At 41.7% G+C, this 16,063-nt stretch overlaps 1 protein-coding gene across 1 annotated transcript in view; it reads left to right on the top strand.

Moving 5' to 3' along the window:
• The window catches only part of LOC128691647 (glutamate receptor ionotropic, kainate 2), a gene marked incomplete in the record, with an annotated part of 245,304 nt that overhangs the window by 94,424 nt on the left and 134,817 nt on the right, over positions 1–16,063 (top strand).

The following is a 16,063-nucleotide window of genomic DNA, read 5'->3' as shown; positions in this document are numbered from 1 at the left end:
ATCTGTTATCATTCCCGTGCTTCTTTCATCAGTGACACACTGATCTGCACTTTATTCTCTTTCTTAGGGGACACATGTAGCAACACCGCCTATAGCACATTAGGCCTCTGCCTCCCTCTCCTACCACTAATATCACTTTGAAGTTGTCTTATTAAATTGTGGCTCTTACCTCCCTTTTCTGATATAGGGCACCTTATTCACTTCAGGGGTTGCTCGCTGACCCTGACACATTCAGTAATCCATGCAGTATCCCTATGTGTGTGTGTTTTTGCCGATTAGCGGGCCGAGGATTGAGCCTGCACCATTGTGGGCTGTGACCCATACGGGTTTACAGCTTCACATCAAACTTTGATTTAATCCCCCAGAGCAGGTTAAAACTCTGTAAACTTTAAATAGATGTGTTACAGATAACAAAGACAAAAGTCCTCAGCAAAAGAAACAAGAACCACAACAGTACTACCACCCCCACTATCACCCCTCCACCCCTACCATCACACTGAACGCTACTATTAATCACCCATAACGTCAGCACCGTCATTACCATCACTGTAAACAACCACATTATTAGCACCAAATCAACCAGTACAATGAACCATCACCACAAAAAACAGGGATACAACTGTCTTCACCTGATAGTGGTACAACCATCACCACCAAAACAATCACCATTATCACCACTGACACCAACAAAATGAAACGACAGAGAAATATTGATCTTCGTGGGTCCGGTGTTAACTTCCATCTGCTCAGTCTTGTGGTGTCTTTGTCACTCTTCTCTTAATGCTCACACACACACACACACACACACACACACACACACACACACACACACACACACACACACACACACACACACACACACACACACACACACACTAAAGCCAGTGATGTACTCTGAAGAAAATACTGAAAATATCGTCACTGGTAGAAAAATAAAAATAAAATAACACGATAAACAGCCATAAGAGGATACGATATAATATAGGTGAACCTTAAGTAATCCTCTGAAGAAAGAGGATAAAACTATAACTGGAAAATAAGAAAGAAATAGGTTCCGTAAAATATTTGTTCACAAATGCAGCACAAGCCGCCTCAGTTAGCAACACAGGTTTAACCAGTTCCTCTGTCATATCAAGGAGCATCTATAGAAGATGATAAGACCTTTGCTTGATTATCCTTGCGTGCCCATGTAGCTAATAACAAAAACTTGTTACAACTGCTGTGAGTCTAGAAGAAGGCACTGTGCTTTATTACAGGCACCAGACTGGGGGATAGAATCACAGTGGATGATCTGCACATCCAACACGAGATCGAAGCAATAAATATCAACGTATACAAGCTAAAGAAGCGACAACTATATGCCATGCAAAAACTTTATATGCCGGAGAAAACCCACCTCAGCCAACTAATAACACTGACTACAAAGTCTATACGCCTCCCCATAGAACCCACTGGATGTCCCTCCAACGAAGTTGAACAAGAGGACTTTCCAAGACCAAAGATTCTGAGTGATCTCCCTGAAGTCATAGAAGAATGGGTACCACCAGAACCATTCTGTGTTCAAGACAAAAAGAAAGCAACCTTACTGTGGATACCTTATATCTAATCAAGTAGCATCCGAAAACCACCTACGGCAGGACACCGGCCCAGAATCAGATCAGCTGACCACCAGCTCCAGCAGGCGCCTTACAAATAGCCCAGACATCTTACCTCCTGCGCTACATTAAAAAATGGTAATTATATAAATGTATCCACCACGAATTTACTGTCATGCACGTCACCACCCATCCTGTCTCTGATGGGTGGTGAGGTATACACAGTCGTCTGATTATTATACTTAGCACAATACATACACACCTTTATTAACATACGCAAAAGTAGTTGGGCCACCTGCCTTTATTACCCCCTTTCTTCACCCCCACCTATCCCTCCTTTACATTCCATCATTACCTATCTTTCTTCCCCAACTTACCACACCTCTGGTTAAAGAACCTGACGGTGGAAGTCTGCTGGAATGGAGTTAACCAGGTTTAGTATTCTTTATCCATTAGCAACATGAAGAATATACAAGCTAAACACTACTGGCAGAACACCGCGAGCATATTTATGCTCTTTTAATTACCAATATGTAATTAAAAGTAATCAAGCACATATAATCAACATGCAGGAACCTTCATGGGAAGTAATAAATGTAAACAAAGAAATTAGATGAGAAAGTATATGATGAAAGCCCAGACCTTATCACAGTCACTGAAACCAAATTAATTGATAATCCTGGAGATATATTTTTCAGCAGGAGCTGCTGCATATGGAGAGGCGAGTGAAAGATGAAAAAAAGTAACACTGCTCATAAAAATTAAATTTTTAATACTACAAAGCATTAAATTCTTCACACAACAACAACATTGACTAAAAAATGGAAAGTTCATACTTTCAGACATTCTAAAAATCTTATGTTAGACTAAGACATCAGAGAGGACCAGAAAATGGACTGTATATTCCTAGGCCGGAAAAGTTTGTGGTATTGTGCGACAAAACAGCTACAAAGCAAACTGCAGAAGCAGGTTACAGTAATATGAAATATGCCATCATATATAAAGAGATATCTAAGCAATAGGAAACGAAGACCTGCAGTGAAGGATAAAATTATAGGACTGAAGGGTATATCTAACAAGAGTCCCATCCAAGGATCAGTATTAGGCTCTATTTTGTACCTATTGTACACTAATGACCAACATGTCGTCTGCGGAGGCTGCATAAATGGTGAGAATACAAACGGAGGTAAATAGTAAAAGGCGGCAGAAGGAACTGAGCAAATGGTCGAATAAATGGATTCTGCAGTTTAATTCCCGTAAAAGCAAACTTAAGAAAATTGAAGTCGGGGAAAAGAATGAATTGCATTTTATTTCATGAAATGCTGTATACGTGTGGGTGCGTGGAGTGGAGGCTCGATCCTCAGTTCACTAACCACAAAATCGATCTCAAATCAGTCAGGCTGTAGGGAAAAGAAGACCGAAGACAGCGCCAGGAAAATGAAAACGTGGAAAGTATTAGATCGCTACAAGTTAGTATAAGAAGTGTGGGCGCGACCATTACATTACTGCAGGTAAAGTATTCCAACTGGAGGTTAAGAGACTGACACAACAGCTGAAGTTTATAAACTCACAAACTCAACTAAATAAATAAAAAATTACTAGTTGTTGTGACCTCAGAAAAGAATACATAATTATTGCATATATTGTGCTCGTTGATGGAGAGTTTTGACTGGCTGCCTACACTGGTAACTACCTGCTCGCTTGTTATGCAGTTCGTGCCAGGCACTAGCTGGTACAAGTAACTCAACTTTGTATCTGCTGGCCCCCCCCCCCTCTCTCTCTCTCTCTCTCTCTCTCTCTCTCTCTCTCTCTCTCTCTCTCTCTCTCTCTCTCTCTCTCTCTCTCTCTCTCTCTCTCTCTCTCTCTCTCTCTCTCTCTCTCTCTTCTCTCTCTTCTCTCTCTTCTCTCTCTTCTCTTCTCTCTCCTCTCTTTTCTCTTCTCTTCTCTCTCTCTTCTCTCTCTCTCTTCTCTCTCTCTCTCTCTCTCTCTCTCTCTCTCTCTCTCTCTCTCTCTGTTCCTGGTGGTGGAAACGCATCCATCTATGCTCTGTTTTTGGTAATGTCTCCTTTGGTGAGCTGAGACAAACATCTCGTATCTCTGTGCAACTCTGCTCACAGAACATTATTTAGACTTCATGATATTTGAATTTTTAGAGGTTGTGTCGTGGAGACACTCTCTATATCTCTGGTCCCGAGTCCAATGCTTGACCTACACTGTCGTAGTCGGGAAATTGGAATAGCTGAACTCACTTTCAGTAATAAAGGAGTTTTATACCTTTTGTGTAGGATCTACTGAAGTTCCACGGTTATGGTCGTTTTTGGTCTCTTTTTCCCTTGCCGGGCGTTGTACTGTTCACTGCTGCTTCCAGAATTATTACTGGCGAATGGGTCGCCATACTGTTCAAGTAAGCTGTATGACTGCCTCTATGGTCCAGAAATTAGCTTATTTAGGGACTTGTTGTCACTGATGTTCTAAGTCTGCGTCGAGTTAATCCGAGCACATACCGAGCACTTGCACAAACACACACCTCACACTTATGAGTACATCTCATAAAAGCAACGTAACAGACAGTACATATTGAAAGTAGCACATTAACTTATCAAATGTGACCATAACACCATATGATTATTTGTACAGAATAACTATGATATATGAGTACACTAAGTAATACTATTAGACACCTTCGTTATTTAAGATCTCAACTTTTATTTGGTTGGTTTGTATTCATGCAGTTACAATCCAAAAAGCGCTATTGAGAGGCCACATAATTTACAGGGTAACTGGGCTAGAATACAGTCTGATAAACTGTAACAAAACCAGAAACAGGCTAAATACTAGAGGGATGATCAAGCAGTTGACCTAGTATTTTTCTAGAGATATTTTCATTTAATAGATGTCAGATTTTGTAACACACAGACACACACACACACACACACACACACACACACACACACACACACACACACACACACACACACACACACACACACACACACACACACACACACACACAAAGTACTCTGAATGATATTTCAGACTGGATTACGATATTTTCCTGTTTGCTGATGATACCAAACTAATGAGGAAAATAAAAACAAAAGAGGGCAAGGGAAATCTCTAAAGGGATCTGGACAAATTGTAAGAGCTATCATGTAAGTGGCTGCTTGAGTTTAACCTCAGTAAATGCGAGGACACGATAACTGGGTACGTAGTAAGAAAACCGAAACAGGGGTATTGACTAGGGGGTTATGGGCTGCAATCATCAGAGTGGTTGACCAATGGAAGGCATAAAATGTGAAAAAAATTAAAAAAATATATATGATGAACAGAGTAAGTAAGTAAGTAAGTAAGCAAATTTATTCAGGTATACACAAATACAGTTACATAGAATTATCATACATAGCAGCATATGTGTAGAGAACCTAGGATGACCCAAAAAAGTCAGACAGAGTGACTTATTTCCATTGGGGTCCTTTTACCTTATTATTATAATATAAAGGTTATAATATTTTCTTATTATTCTACAATGAAGATAACATCTTATTATCATACTAAAAAGACTATCTACTACACGAGGGTCATTAAGACTATCTACAATACGAGGGTCATTACTAGGAATAAGGTAAAATTTACACGTATTTTAGCTAAAAAATAGAAAATCATTCCCCTCCCTTTCTGTAGCTTCATTCATCAGACACTTTTTGGCACTCTTCTTGAACTGGTTCATGCTATGACTGGCTTTGACATGTGCGGGTAGTCTGTTCCATTCCTTTATTGCTGTACAATAAAAGGTGTTTGAAGCCTGGCCACTGACTGTGGGTACTACAAAGTTGTGCTCTCTCCCCCTAGTACTATGATTGCTTTGGTTCCCAACCTTGACAAAATTGACAGCAAGATATTCTGGACACTGTTCGTGAGCAATTTTATAAACATGATTTAGCTTCAGTTGTTTTACTCTGTCTTCAACATTCAGCATATCCAACTGCTGTAATTCATCCTGGCCTACATGTTCTCTTGGTCCCAGCCCCAGGATGAATCTTACGATTTTGTTCTGGGTGATTTGCAGTCTATCTTTCAGTTTTTTTGTCAAGGCAGAGTACCAAGAAGAGCAAGCGTAATCCATATGGCATTATATAAGGGCTAGACATAGGGTCCTGCGAGCCTCAGTAGGTAGACACTGTGCTTGTCTATACAGGAACTTCAGTCTGGCATTCGCTTTCTTTACTACACTGTTCCCTATCAATTCTCCTGACATGCATGGGTCAAAGGGGATTCCCAGATATTTTACTGATGAAACCAAAGTGATGGACTCCCCATTACACTGAACATTAAAATTATTTACCCTTCTCAGTTTATGTTTCGTTCCAAAGAGAATGGCTTCAGTTTTCCCTAGGTGTAATGATAGTTTGTTGTCTACTAACCATTTGCTGCAGGACTCCAGTTCCAGTGTTAAAACATTAGCAATATCTTGTGGGTCTTTACCTGTCACTAACAGAGCACTGTCATCTGCATACAGTAGGAGTTTGCACTTGACACTGATAGGCATATCATTGACATAACATAAGATGTTGCAGTTTAAAAACTGTAGTGTAAAGCACCCTTCTGGCAAGACAGTGATGGAGTGAATGATGGTGAAAGTTTTTCTTTTTCGGGCCACCCTGCCTTGGTGGGAATCGGCCAGTGTGATAATAAAAAAAAATAATAAAAAAAATAACATAAGAATAATAAGGGACCCAGAATACTACCTTGGGGAACTCCACATGTTATCGGCAGGGGTTCTGATTCCGTTTTGTTGATTTTGACTATTTGTCTCCTGTTGCTAAGGTAGGACTTAAACCAGTCTACAGAACCTATACCGATAGCTTCAAGTTTCTTACATAATATATTGTGGTTGACAGTATCGAAGGCCTTTTGCAGGTCTAAGGTTACCATACCTATGAGGTTCCCTTTTGACATTTCAGTTCTCAGGTAATCCATCAGATTAATAAGGGAGGCATCGGTTGAGTAGGATCTTCTAAAGCCCGATTGATAGCTATGGAGAATGCTGTTGTCATTAAGGTACTTAACTACTTGAGAATACACCGCCCTCTCCAGAATTTTAGATATTATACTGAGTATACTAACAGGTCTATAGTTGCTTACATCAGACCTATTATTTTTCTTGAAGATAGGAGTAACTCTGGCCTCCTTGAACCCCTCCGGTACGGTATTAGTGGTGACTGATAGATTTATTATGTGAGCAATAGGGATTGACAGTTCAGAAGCACCATCTTTTAGGAACTTAGACGGGATGTTATCAGGGCCTGTGCTCTTAGTTGGGTTTAACCTGCTTAGTTCTTTTTGAATGAAGTCATGAGATACACTTACTAGTTGACAACTGTTTGGGGTTACCCCTTTATTGGTATAGTATGTTTGAAACTTATCAGAGTCTGTGTTAAAGGTATTTGATGCAGCTGGTAGTTTACTTACTAGTGTTGATGCAACAGATGTGTAGTAGGAATTAAAGCAATTTGCCACCTTAGATGTTTCGTGGCATACCTCATTATCGATAGTGAGTACTATGTTAGACCTATCTACTGGCTTATGGCTATACCCCAACTGTTTTAGTTGTTGCCAGAGCTTTCTGGGGTTATGCTTATACTCTTCAATTTTTGAGCAGTAGTGCTTTGCCTTTGCTCCTTTTATAAGCCTCCGTACTCTGTTCATCACCCTTTGGAATTCATTTAGTGCTGCAATATCCTGTCTGTTTGCTTTAAATTTTTTTAGCAGCTGGTCTCTGAATTTCATATTATCTAATATCTCAGTAGTCATCCAGGGTTCAGTTCTTCGTTTAATCCTAACCTCTTTAACTGGTGCAATATTATTAAGAATGGTAGTGAACATTGTTTTGAATTTTTCCCAGGCATCGTTTACGTCCGTGCAACTTGTCATCTCTGTCCAGTCACAATTGTGTAGCCTATTTACCAGTGTTTCTTTACTGTAGTTTCTAGTTGACCTCATTTTTATTGTCCTGTGTAGGCCTATCCTATCCCTAGTGATTTTCCTGGTGCAGTAAATGATGAAATGATCACTAAGACCTGTGGTAATGACGCCTGACTGACTAATGTTCTCAGCGCGGTTACAAAGTATGTGGTCAATTAGGGTGGCTGAGAACTGCGTGATCCGGGTTAGTGTATTAATTAGTTGGGTGTAGCTATTTAATCCTAGAATTTGCTTATACCTTTTGCATAGCCCGTTATTTTGCTGCTGAAAACAGATATTGAAGTCGCCCAGTATTATTGTCTCGCAATTGTTTTCAACTCCGGACAAGACTCTGGAAAAGTCTTCTAAGAACTGGTCCTGGGTAGGAGGGCGGTAACTAGTTCCTACTAAGATGGGTTTGGTCTTGGGAAGCAGCACTTCAGAGAATTGAAGAAAGGACACCACGAGCATAGTTCTGGTCCTATAGGTACAAACAGCCAATTAAACATAGGTAATCGCACATCACCGCCACACAAGCAGCAGCAGCAATGTGTGTGCAATTATCACCACGAGTCATTCATTTCTTAAGTTTTGGTGAATGTGATAGCTTGCCACAACAACATCTAAGACAAGACAGAGAAGTCATCCTCCTTCATCTTCACAACAACCACTACCACTACCTCCATCCCCATTACTACCACCATTACCATAAAAAACAACCAACACAGCCACTTGGACCACCACGACTGCATCACCTTCACCACCAATCTTAAAAACTCTCCGAAGAATGAATTTGAGCAGTGAGAATCTTCTTGGTTACCAACACGACCTCCCTGGCTACCAACACGACCTCCCTGGCTATCAACACGACCTCCCTGGCTATCAACACGACCTCCCTGGCTATCAACACGGCCTCCCTGGCTACCACCACGACCTCCCTGGCTACCACCTCGACCTCCCTGGCTACCACCACGACCTTGCTAGCTATCACCGCGACCTCTTTGGCTATCACCACGACCTCCCTGGCTACCACCACGACCTCCCTGACTACCACCACGACCTTAAGATCATCCGCCGAGGTCACTGCGACACCTGGTTCGTATTTACGATCCCTTCCATGACAACACACTCTCCTCCTCTCCTCCCTCCTCCTCAAGTCTGCTTCCTCCCCCCCTCCCCCCCGTCTTTCTCATTCTTCCTTCTCTCCTCTCCTTTCATTTTCCATCACCTGTCTTCATTTCCACTCCCCTTACCTCTCCTCTCTTCACTTACTCACCTCTCCTTCCCCACCCCTCCAACATTTCTTCTCCACCTCCACATTCCTTCCTCACCTCCCTATCCCTTCCCCACCTCCCCATCCCTTCCCCACCTCCCCATCCCTTCCCCATCTCTTCCCCCAAAAAAGTAATACTGACCTTAATAATGTCATCTATGTTGCCCTTATCACCACGAGGTTACGAGGGTCACGGTATGGAAACACAGTTAAGTGCCAGATCAGGGCCATCCCCAGTGACAAAGGTGCCACTATCATGTCCTCTTTACACCTGTGTCATTCATTTTCCTTTTTTTCCTCATTTCTCTCGTGTTTTATTTTATACCTTGTTCCTCTTGCGTTTATCCTGTGATTTCTGTTTTTTTTTTCTTTTCCCATCACACACAAACACACACATACACATTTCTGTCACAAAGACCTAACACTACCAGACATTAAATAAGCATCTTATTCCACTTGCTTGTATCGTATTTACATTTCAGTTTCCCCTAAGTCGGGTTGACATGACATACGACTTGCCCTCCTCCTCCTCCTCCCTCTGCGCCAATCATAACCCAGGTAATGGAAGCAACCGCCTCTGATTGGCACATCCATTTCCAGGTGTTGACAGGCGGGGAGCTCCCGAAATATTTGGCAATAACCATATACTGGCGGTGCTGAATTTTGCAGCTGTGGTCAGAATAGCCGACGGAGACGCTGTATGATTCCTAATTACAGAGGGCACTGTATCGCACATCAGTTAATGAGAAAATACGATCTTTGTTAATTAGTTGGCTAATATATACACTGTAGCTACAGGGATGGTGTTTGCCAAGTAAAGAAACAGATAAAGAATGAGACACTTGTGCAGCATTTGGAAAGCTTTATCGAAGAAGCGTTTCGCCTGCCAGTGGCTTCTTCAGTCTGATACAGAGAAGAACGGTGATAGATGAGGAGGAGTTTGAGGTAATCACTCCCTCAGTTTTGAGTCGTTGTGTTCAGTCCATCAAGATTTATGCACTGAACACAGTGACTCCAAGCTGATGGACTGACTACCTCAGACTCCTCCTCATCTACCACCGTTCTTCTCTGGATGGGACTGAAGAAGCCACTGGCTGGCGAAACGTTGCCTAGATAAAAATTTCCAAATGTTGCGCAAAGTGTCTCATTCTTGAACTTGTCGGATTTCTAAGTTACTTCAGATCACAAACAAAACAACAGCTGTTTTGTTGTCGTCTCATAGCACCAATGAACGTTAATTTTTAACCTGGAGACAGAATTGTTTACCGTTTAAGTGTACGGCAATGTTTTGTTTGATAAGTAACAATGTAGTGTTTGCTCGGCTGAGATAGACGTTGCTGAGGGTACGCAGAAACACGCTGCTGAGGGGAAGTAGAAACACGCTGCTGAGGGGAAGTAGAAACACGCTGCTGAGGGGAAGTAGAAACACGCTCTGGAGAGGAAGCAGAGACACGCTGCTGAGGGGAAGCAGAAACACGCTGCTGAGGGAAAGCAGAAACACGATGCTGAGGGAGAGACACGTGCCGACACGCACACACACACACACGCACACACACACACACACACACACACACACACACACACACACACACACACACACACACACACACACACACCTCGCCTCACTACCCTGATCGAAGGCAATAAAACCAACTCAAGCCAAAGAGGAAAGATAATCACATCATATAGCCAGGGATCAGACAGGTCACCAGCCAGCCCGGGTCAGCTGCTGTGATGACGGATTCTGTCTCTCTAACTCTCTCTCTCCCACAGAAGAAATGTCCTGCCTTAACACAAATTGCTTATGATTTACATAGTAAAAGAAAACTTCTTGTCATCTGAGTAAATTTTTAACAAGTATAAAAACTTATATACTAATTTAGGTTTCAAAATGGTCACAAAAATATGATTTTTCTGCCCCCCCCAAAAAAACTTGAAGCGTACGACTTGTCGTCTATGAATCACAAGTTAATTTCACACCTTAACACAAACTTCGTATGATTTTTCAAAGGAAAATTAATCAATTCAATTTACACGGAGAGGAAAAAATAGGTAGTTTAAAATTCTTTCACGAATGATAGGAGAAATCATCCGTCAGGAAGTAACAGGTGAAAGAATACCTCGATCATGTCAACACTGAGTTCTTCCTGCATTCTTATCATACACACGAGGATATAGAATATATATACTCGTATGATTTTTCTCCTAACTTAAAGTACGTATCAATAAGTTCTTGTGCTGTGGTATGACTTGCGCTGAGGTGTGACAGGGAATCGACTAGATTGGGCCAATAGGCCTGCAGTAGTACTCCTTATTTCTCAATACACAGCTTTATAATCACATACGTGTGTTATTCACTTGCTTGTCGATGTTGATCACAAAGTTTGACATATCCGCCGTTGTCTCTCACTGTATATTCACTAAAGGGTGTAAATCTCTTAGTGAATATTCACTGACAGATGTATACCTCTCAGGGTATGTACCCTGAGAAATGCGTGAATCTCTCATTGTAGTGTGCAGATTAATTGCGAAAGGAGTAAATTTTGTGATTATCCTATAATATGTCTTAGTCTCCGGCTTAATTAATGTAGTTTGGGTTCTTTTCTTTTCCGAAGAGTTTGCTACCGACTTCTGGGAACCATTCAGCTGTGGTGCTACCCTGCGACTCTCGTCAGTGCTACAACGAATGTTGTTCTGTAAGGATATTCCTGCAAGCGTGCTCTTTGAGTGAATGTGGTTTCGCCAAATTCTCCCCTTCATGTCATGATTACTGCTGAAATTCATGATGAATGTTACACCTAGGAAGTGTAGAAGTATTTTAGCTTTTAGAAATTATGCTGATTTGAGCATCAGACAGATCACCGAAAATTTGAACCTAGCAAAGTCAACTGTTGGTCGGATTATGAAGAGAGCTGACGACACTGGTGATTGTGGAGCGCAGCGTCGAAGATGTGGAGGAAAACACAAGACAACACCTCATGATGACAAGATTATCATAAGAAATAGTGTGAAGGATCCCAAGAAAACCAACAAAGATCTGCAGAGAGATTTGGCTTCAGCTGGCGTAAATGTTGATTCTTCAACTGCTCAGCCAAGGCTCCTTGAAGCTGGCAGAACTGCCAGACTTCTACTATGAAGAAAACACGGCTGCGGTGGGCAATCGATCATAAGGGATGGACGACAAATGAATGGAAGAAAATTGTATTCTCAGATGAGGTACATTTTGAAATACATGGATACAGATCTGTAGTAGAAGACGGGCAAAGTCGAACTTCTTAGGAACGGACACATTCAACAAGCGCCAAAACACCCTCTTAAAATGTTTTGGGGTACTTTTACTGTTAAAGGCTTGATATTGTTGAATAGTGGCAAATACAAGGCAATCCTGGCAACTCATTTGCTTCCCATTGTGGATAGAGACTTTCCTGATGGAGAAGGCATTATCCAGCAGGATCTTGTTCCATACCACACTCCCAGAAGTGTTGATATTTTTCGGAGTGGGCTAAGCGTACTAAATTCGCCAGGAAACTCTCCTGACCTCAACCCAGTCGAGAATCTATGGACAATAACCAAACGCAGGATCGCGAAACAGGACTGTTCAACTGTAAAGAAAATAACTGCTGCTGTTATTAGGACCTGGTACTACGATGAAGAACTTCCCAAAATGTATTCAATGTGTTGCAATGCTTATAAAAGCAAAGGGTAGTCATGTCTCTTATTATATCAATTCTCTGTCATATCATTACCGTGTATTTTTCAAATAAACATTAATTTTCCAGATGTCTTATTTCATCACTGTCCCAATTAAAATGCACACTGAGAGGTGTATGTATCTCCGTACATACACAGGTGTGCATCATATTGTATATACACCTAGAGTACATTTGCTCCTTATCATTTCACTCCCCTTCCCGTCCATTTCTTCTCATTTCCTCTCCTTCCATTTCCTTACATTTCATTTCCTCCCATTTCCCAGCAAAGAAGATTTATGAACTGTTACAATTAATAGGAAATCAACACGAAAGGTAAAAATCGAGTGGGAATTGATGGTAAAATGAGTCGTAAGGGAGCCTTTCAATCACGACGTAAGAAATTCAGTCTTAAATTGCAAATGGTGAAGCTGTCAGCGAGAGGGAGATGAAGGGGTAGAGGTGGATGGAGGGAAGGGAAGGAGAGATAGTAAAAGGAAAGGATAGATAGCAAAAGGAGAGAATAGATAGTGGAAAGGAGAGAGCTAATAGAGAAAGAGGTAGGAAAGTCTAATACGAATGTTTTTTTTTTTTTGGAATAGGGAGTGAGAAGACAATGTTAACTTTTCGTATGATAGTATTATCATTATTACTTTTAATATTTTTGTTATTATTATTATTATTATTATTATTATTATTATTATTATTATTATTATTATTTTAATATTATAATTATTATTAATGTAAAGCGCTAAACCTGTGTGATTTATTCTAATACAAATTCTCCAGGAATTCGTTTCAATAAAGGCAGCATGGATTTGCTGCCCACCACATGCCACCTGAAGCTTCTTTTAGAGAGATAAGATATCATATAACCTAGGAACATTTTATTGAATACTGGGTCAATATAACCAATGTTTCCTCTGTTTTTATTGCCTTCCATTTACGTGCATAGTGTTATGTACAGAGGTATGATGCAGTGTACGTAAGTGTACTACTAGTAGCAACTAATTATGTATATAGCATTAACGTAATGTTTGTACAGTCTTTACAGACGCCTATATGCACGCAAGTAGTCGAATGAGTGAACAGCGGCAACAGATTACATAAACAGAATGTAAGTACTTCACTGTGTCGTGCATCGGCGCAGGTGCGAACATTGGCATGGACATGTTGAAGAATTAAACACATGCGGAACATGTGTCCATTCATGTTTTAACCATGTTTTGAGGTTATTTACGTTGTAGTTAATTTGTATAGGTGGCCTGGAACAGTGTGACGTATAAGGTGCATAGCTTCTTCCTCCGAGGAAGAAGCTATGCACCTATGAGTTACTTGTACCTTCTCCCATGGCAGACATTGGTCCGAGACACTCCCTCGACAGGGAGCCAAGACCGGGCCACCTCTTGGAAAAGGCCCGGGCCGGGCGATAATACCGGCCAATCTTCAACAACAACAACAACAACAAGTGTGATGTATGTAGAGGAGCAGGTCATCTCCGCTCAGAGGGTAACAGGTGGTGGATGTGTTTGGCTTTAGAATAGTTTTTCGTCCTTCGGTGTTGTTGTTCGTGTTAAAATGAAGCGAAGGATGGATTAGGAAAGATAGTAACCTCTGACTCTTCTGCACATACTCTGCCATGTGGGGGAGGCTCCAAGCTGGGGCTGTGTACTCCATGATGGGTCTTATTTAAGTAGTGTGTAATTTTTTTAGGTTACTAAATACTGTTGTGGGTTCTGTCAGGCTCGTGTAAGTTGTAGATGTTAACATGTTTGTGTGCTAAGCTAGTGATATATTTCTCATGACTTCCACGTCCTTTTCTTTTCTTTATAAAAGCCGTTTCTATCCTCTTCCCTGAGCTTCATTGTTGCTCTTTCTAATCCTCCGATCCTCATTAACTTGAATTTATTAGGGTTGAACTCAAGAAGTCAATTATCTGACTAATATTCTAGCATGTCCTGGTCTGCTTGAAGTGTGTTTGCGTCCTCCTGGTGTTACCTTTTGCATATGTGTAATATGAAAATAAACAAAAATACATATGACTGAGGGCCCGCAGATAGACAGTTAACGTATGTGAGAAACAGTACGGGCACTAGTGCGTGACCTTGTGGTACTCGCCTACTCTGACGCTTCCTCACTCACCACTGTTGTCTGTGTGAGTGAGCTCACACTCAGAGCCTGAGTGTGAATTCACCGTTTTATCTCATGCGTGGGTCGATCCCTGTTCACTGTGTGAGCGGGGATCGATACTCAGCTCCTGGCCCCGCCTCCTAGACCTCTTCGATCGGCATCACTGATTGCTGACTTCTTGTGGCTTATCACGTTATATCTTTTCTTGAAGCTGTGCAATGAGTATGCCTCCACCATTGCCTCATCCCAGTCATTCCACTTTCAACCAGCCTGAAACTAGAGCAACATTCCAAGGTGTGTGTGTGTGTGTGTGTGTGTGTGTGTGTGTGTGTGTGTGTGTGTGTGTGTGTGTGTGTGTGTGTGTGTGTCGCCTGGGTGAGTGACAGCCGCACCATCAGGAAATGCATACAATATGGCGTGAGTGATGGGAAGCGGAAAGTCAGTATCTCACGTCAGCTAGAGAGAAAAATGATCTCTTCTTGAGACGGAGACATGATCTCTGGCACCAACAGCAATAAAGTTCTCTTGCAAAAGCTTAATGTTCTTCTGCAAGTATGTAAAGTTTTATAGAATGGGCCTAAAGTTTATTCTTAGCGAAATTCGAGCACACTAACTTAGGAATGCATTTCTGTAATTAAACCACATATATCTCTGCCCACAGCATCTCTAACTAAACCACGTGTTTCTTTCCTATAGCATCTCCAAGTAAACCACGTGTCTCTTCTCCACAGCATTTCTAACTAAACCAGGTGTCTCTTCTCCACAGCGTCTCTAACTAAACTACGTATCTCTTTCCCACAGCATCTCTAAGCAAACCTAATTTTATCTCTTTCCATAGCATCTCTAATTAAACCACTTGTCTCCTCTCCTAAAGCATCAATAACTAAACAGTTAGTCTCCCCACAGCATTACATAACCACCCGTGTCTCCCCCACAGCATTACATAACCACGTGTGTCTCCCTCACAGTATTACTAAATCAGTATTACTAACAACGTATCTCTCCCCCAGAATCACTAACAAAGTGTTTCTCCCCAGCATCATTAACCACGTGTAGCTCCTCTACATCATCATTAACCACGTGTGTGTCTCCCCCACAGCGTTATTAACCACGTGCCTCTCTCTCCCCCACAGCATCATTAACCATGTGTGTCTCCCCCACAGCACCATTAACCCCGTGTCTCTCCCCCACAGTATCATTAACCCCGTGTCTCTCCCCCACAGCATCATTAACCACGTGTAGCTCCTCTACATCATCATTAACCACGTGTGTGTCTCCCCCACAGCGTTATTAACCACGTGCCTCTCCCCCACAGCATCATTAACCATGTGTGTCTCCCCCACAGCACCATTAACCCCGTGTCTCTCCCCCACAGTATCATTAACCACGTGTCTCTCCCCCACAGCACCATTAAC

This window comes from Cherax quadricarinatus, chromosome 26, assembly GCF_038502225.1.
Source record: "Cherax quadricarinatus isolate ZL_2023a chromosome 26, ASM3850222v1, whole genome shotgun sequence".
Taxonomy (NCBI): domain Eukaryota; kingdom Metazoa; phylum Arthropoda; class Malacostraca; order Decapoda; family Parastacidae; genus Cherax; species Cherax quadricarinatus.
This window is presented reverse-complemented; position numbering and strand designations above follow the sequence as displayed.